Source organism: Liolophura sinensis, chromosome 12 (genome assembly GCF_032854445.1).
Source record: "Liolophura sinensis isolate JHLJ2023 chromosome 12, CUHK_Ljap_v2, whole genome shotgun sequence".
In the NCBI taxonomy this organism is placed as follows: domain Eukaryota; kingdom Metazoa; phylum Mollusca; class Polyplacophora; order Chitonida; family Chitonidae; genus Liolophura; species Liolophura sinensis.
In genome coordinates, this window is record NC_088306.1 from 11,956,011 (window position 1) to 11,962,328 (window position 6,318).

At 37.8% G+C, this 6,318-nt stretch overlaps 1 long non-coding RNA gene across 1 annotated transcript; it reads left to right on the forward strand.

Annotated features, from left to right (window-relative positions):
- The first annotated feature begins 28 nt into the window (after window positions 1-28).
- On the forward strand, window positions 29-1,933 carry LOC135479649 (uncharacterized). The gene is made up of 3 exons (XR_010445875.1): window positions 29-126; window positions 440-536; window positions 1,066-1,933. It is a non-coding gene; the product is annotated as an uncharacterized LOC135479649 (long non-coding RNA).
- Window positions 1,934-6,318: the final 4,385 nt, after the last annotated feature.

Consider the following 6,318-nt stretch of genomic DNA (forward strand, 5'->3'; position numbering starts at 1 on the left):
ATGATTGCGATAACAATATCTGGTTTGCAGGCCAAATGTGAGTATTACGTGGAAAAAACACACACATTCCGATGTATGAAGAAAAAAATGGCTGACGTATCTCCACGAGAAACCATCAATGTAGATGTGAGTTGTTTTATGTCTGATACAGTATTATGTTCTCTCATCCATTATTCAAATTTTACGGACACATTAATGTCATTGCCTCTTTTCTAAGTCTGCATATGAAAGATCATGGTTTTATTCTGAAAAATTGTTGAGTAAGGCATAAAACACCAATCCAGTATATAAGTAAACCAATAATTTCATGTTTTTGTCTGTCTGTTGTGCAACAATCAAGAGCTTCCTTTGTCTAGATACATCTAGTTCTGTCAGAATTCAGCACTGTCAGGTTCATTGTTAATCTACATTGAGATGGTTTATTTCATTTCATTACCAGGGCTGGGAGGTAGTGTCATCAACATGAGATATACCAATTGTATTATGGTAGTGTAATACTGAAGGGTCCCTGCAGAAGGTGGGTGTCCGCATCAGGGGTGAGTTGTCCTGCCTGTTCCGTTATGATTAGAGCTCGTGTGAACACTGACAGTGAATTTTGATCATTTTCAATGTTACCTGTGGTCACCCACAGGCATCTGCTGTTATTTAACCTGCCTGTTATTCATCTGTTTCATATTATTTCATATCCGTGAATGGTTTTCGTGATAAAAGTTCACATACTAATATATGATAGTCCTTTTTGCAAGATGGCTGCCAATATAAAGGAAAATAATTTGCATGTACATCTACCCTAAATGACCTAAAATTTCGACCAACAAAGTGCATCTTTGGGGGCGGGTAAATGTCATAAAATATTGCTTTTTGTGATGAAACTTAGATTTTCTTAGTAGGACACCCTCGTACCTTCCAAATAAACCTGAGAACACCTTTCTAAAATCCATAAAACTTTCAGAATCTGGAAATTAGGGCAGCTTAGTCATGGACGAAATATTTGGGTCATTTGGGGTATTTCGTAACTTCACACTTCAGAGTGATAATAATTGTGGGCTTTATGTTTTCTTACAGGCAGGATATGTGTATATGTCGTATGATATACATCTCATCCACTCACTGTGATCCTGACCATCGTGATGGAGCTGGCTTCTAAAGGATAGGCATGAACAATGTCACACTGGACACTGGGCAGGACATCTCTCTTCCTATTATGGTCACTTTAGAAATATAAGGAATGCCAATAGCTTTGACATCCCACAAAAACTCCACATCATTTTGTAGTCACGCCATTTGTTAAGTGAATGACAGATGTGTTGAAAGATACAGATGTCAAAAATGTGACCATCAAACCATGCAACAGACAGACAAACCAACTCAGTATAGATCTGGATGATTTGGTGACACACATCCCTCCTATTACTGAGGTGAAAAAACATTTTTGGCTTGAAAACAAAGTCTCAGAATCTGTTTCACTTTGCTCACAAGTGCTTTATTTTAGCATGTGATGACTTCTACAATTTGAAGGTATACATCTCAAGAACACTTCACTTCATCACAGTACAGTGTTTGGATTGAAGACGCTTTACAAAATCAGGGGAAGTAACTGTGATTTGCCCATGTGCCTGCTTGGTAGTCTCACTATAAAATCGTCAGTTACTCCAGCCAGATGTTTTTTCCTTCTACCTCATTAGTTGACTGCAGCACTAGTATTTCTCAGGTAAAACATATAAAAATACTCTGCCAGGGAAAACCCTGTTTAGAAATTTATTCACTCCATGTGTGCAATAAAATAGTCAAACAGTGTGAAAAGGTGTGAAAAAAAATGATGGTGCTAATTATTGTGTAAATCTTTTATGTTAAATTTTTTTCCTCCTATGATTATATGCTTATATTCTGTATCAAGCAAAAGGTTGTTGTTTATATACTGCTTATATACCATGGTCTATGTTGATGTATATACAACAAGTGCTTAAAGCTTGACAGAGGTATATAGCGTTAAATCAGAGGTATTAAATCAGAGGTATATAGTGTTAAATCAGAGGTATCAGTCATACTTCTGGGGTCTCCGTGGCTCAGTTGGTTAGTGTGCTTGTTAACAGGTGAGAAAATCTTAACCTTATTTCGGGGATAAATCTTTTCATACTACCGTTTTTTTTTGTGGGAATACTTAAAATCATAATTTTACTTGAAAGGGAAACCTTTAGACCAGTATAGGTGAAAAGATCGTGCCCTATTTTGGGTGTGAATCCTTGACCTTTGTTGGGAGGAAACATTAACCTAAATTGCATGGAGAATTCTTAGTAAATATATAGAGACAGTAGTCTGGTAATAGTTGTTAACTTTGATATGTATATCTTGTAATTCAATCTTCTAGCTAATTGTTCGTTCCTAAGACTTTTATGTATACCTTTACTTTAACCCTGTAAGTATTTGTTAACTCACAAGATTTTGTACATACCTTGACTTTAACCCTGTAAGTATTTGTTAACTCACAAGATTTTGTACATACCTTGACTTTAACCCTGTAAGTATTTGTTGACTCACAAGATTTTGGGCATATCTTTACTTTAACCCGTAAGTATTTGTTAACTCACAAGATTTTGTACATACCTTTACTTTAACTCTGTAAGCATTTGTTAACTCACAAGAGTTTGTACATACCTTAACTTTAACCTTGTTAATAGTTGTTATAACTGGGTTTTTTTATATCTTTACTTTGAACTTGTTAATATCTGTTAAATTCATTGATATATATTTTTACTTGGTGAGTTTAATACAAGTATTATCATACTGGCATGCATATACACATAGGTGTATATGTGTTAACATCAGAAATTCCGTGTGACCATTTGCCAGCTAGTGGGCTACTTTTGGTGCTCTGGTTTTTCTTTTTTTTTGGGCTTTTTATATTATATGGGATCTCTTTATTATATTGACTACTGATGTTCTAAATGCAGTAATAAAACAAGATTTTTAGACTGGAACCTTTGTATTGTTTTGTACATTAGTGTTGTGTCAGCTTTGGCATCCAGTATCCATAGTAACTGTGAAAGCCATGGTAAGGTAAATGTTCAGGCTGGTATTTCAAAAAGCAAAGCAAATAATGAGTTTAGGTTTGCATATATGTAAAGCACAACAACACAAGAGAGATGCTTCACCCTGTGTGCATATTAATTAATTACTGAAAATTACAAAATTCATGACTTTATTTGTTTATTTATTGTCTTAACCGGTGTTTATCACTTTCAACATCATTCTGGTCATATCACAATGGTGTCTTTGTATAGCATGCTAGATCCAGTGCCTACAAATTTATAGTGCTGCCTCACTGCAATGTCGTGCTGAAGACAGTACTGGCACAAGCTGACACCAGGCCAACAAGACCAGTACGCGGGACATCACTCTTCCAAGCTGGGCTCCCAAGTGAGGTTGTACAAAGAATACCAGTGCTAAATTCGCATGACTTTGTGTCTTTGTATTGAAATCAATGTTGAGCTAAACGTTAAAGTAAATATTGTACAGAACTGAAATTTTGTGAAGTAAACAATAGCTACATTGCAAGGATACAGGGTGAAGGGGACTGCTGTCTGAATCGAATAAGACTTTTAAAGTGAAGTAACTTATTTATAGACCTGTACATGGTGAAAGTTGATAGTTTACTCAGGACTGGCACTGCATGTGACTGACCGACACGCCACCTGTAAAACTGACGGAGCCATTATGTGCACGGGTCAAGAATTCTAGTGTATGGTAGCGTTTATATAACTAAACACCAATCAAACAAGTGGCAGGCATCGGCTGCTTTGCCATGCAGTTGTAACAGTGATGCAGGGTACCTCCGACTGCAAATGAGGAACTTTTGTGGAAGTGGGTCTGAAAATGGCATTGTCCATGCAAAGTGGATGACATCTGTATAGGCACTGGGCACTGAACACAACACTCAGCCAGAGCTTAAGACATAAGTTTAGTACGTGCGAAGGTCTGTCAGAAACCTGCAGATGGTTGTGGGTATCCCCCGGGCTCTGCCCGGTTTCCACCCACCATAATGCTAGCCGCCATCGTATAAGTGAAATATTCTTGACTATGGCGTAAAACACCAATCAAATAAATAAATAAATAAACATAGGGCTACAGATATACCACTACAGACAAACGTGACAGTGCACTGCATTTGTATTTGGCACTTAGCTCAAAAACTATTGTGTGAGCATTGAAATTTCACCCCAAAATCGTCCCTAAATTTTTAGCCAGCCCGACAGATAGACGGATAAACACCAGCAAACAACAAGTTGTTTTAGCAGAGGTAGTCATTTTATGGAGGCTCATAATTGTCAACATACGTAGGCCTACAGGTAGGCATATACGTGCTCATGGTTTCAAGCAACTGTCGAGCATGTCTCAATACAGCACCCAGGCCTACACTTAAAAACAATACACTAAATCATTTGTAATCAAACAAGCAACAAGTTATATTTGGAACATGCAGTCCAGATTGTTCATTTCCCAAAGAAACTCATGATTGTTGTATACGCTTGTTATATAACACTTTCTCGCTTAAAAGTCGCCTCTGTTCGAACCCAGTGATCACGGGAAAGACTTGATTGTCTCCCTTTAATTTTGGTGCTCTTTTTTGTTTTTTTATCGTTAAGTAGAAAAAGACATGTAAACGTCACGTGGGACGCGCTTGACGTCAAATTTCACTGTTTTTATGACGGAATTTTGCTAGAAAAAGAGATTTAACACTCCACTTGGAATTTTCCGTTTAAGTGAACACGAATGGGAACTTTCTGTCAAGCTGTCACGATGACGGGCGACGTACATTCTCCGAAACCGGGGGCACAGTTACTGAGTCATATGCTCACAAAGTGAAAGTAAACTGTTCAAGCTACGGTATTTTACTACCTGGTAGGCCTCCGTCTGCATTTGGCACAACCATTTGTGAAGTAAACGTTACTAGGGTTATGGTTATATTTTTTTACTACTAAAAATAACTGTATCATGCACGTACATGTACAGATGTGCTCATGGTACACAGTGCCGGCCTATTGCTATCCTTGGCTAGCTGTGATACTGTCACAGCCCTGTCCTGTTCCATAAGCTTACCTATAACACCTCTGTACTTCCCTTGCTGGCTTCAGTATACTACTGCAGGGCACCAAATAATTTGTCTGTCCGTAGTCATAGTCATCTCAGCATTCAATTGCAAGTAGGTGTTCCCATGTGTCATCACTAGTTAACCCACACAAGCATGAAACTATAGTAGAAATTGAATAAATTCCAACTCCAACAGCCATGTTTGAATGCATACTCCTTACAAGTGTTCCCATGTAGCCTGTTTTTGGGCCTATGCATGGTAACCTTACATTGTAACACGTGTGCTGCATGGTTAATGCTTATAGGTAGTCCATCTAAACGGACTCGGTGTGCTATTTTAAGACAGGGCCGAACATATAATCTATTCTAACTTTCGGTGTATGCATGAGTGCTCCCACAAGAACCTCCCAAGAACATGCATCTCACATCTAAGCCCTCCTGGTTTATAAATTAAGCTTACATAAGTAGCCTACATACATGTACATGTAAGTGGATAGATGGATAAGATAACAAATTTCCCAGTTCAATTAAGAAATTAAAGTTAATTAAATCTTAGTCATTTAATTGCAATAAATCAGTTATGCATCCTGAACTGAATGCATTTGATACACATACGTGTACACTTGTTACATGAGGTAGAAAAATTTAAACAGGTGTTTTGTGTTAAGCGGTAATAGAGAGTAGGTAGGAACGGACCAAAACACACAATGTAATAAACCGCTTGTAGAATTCATCTACGTGTATAATCCAGTCGATTTTTGTTTGTTGTCCCGGTAGTTTGTTGAGTAAAGACATTTGTGTAGTAATTTATTGTTGATCAGATGAGGCCTGTGTTGGCCAAGCCATTAAGAGAGTACACGTGTATCTAGGACAGAGCCTCATGTTGAACCCCCTTGTGCACTAGGGGTAATAAACATTGACCAAATGGGAGAGAAGTTGTAAAGTATAAAGGCTGAAGCGGAGTTATAAATGGCCTTAAGTGTCTGATCTGATCTGGATAATCCCCGAGAGCAGCTTTTCACCAGTGATGTCACCTGGCTCAAGTGCAGCTTTTCTGAAGACTGTTTCTAAAACCTGAAAGACAGTCATGCTTAAGTAATGTCAGAGAGTGAATACTATTTTAGGCCTACTTATTTTTTTAGTCTTAAAGGCACAATTTGGTAGCTTATATATTTCTCTCCTTCTGTAAGTCTGAATGCCCGTGCTAGACATGATATCTTCTTAGAGACA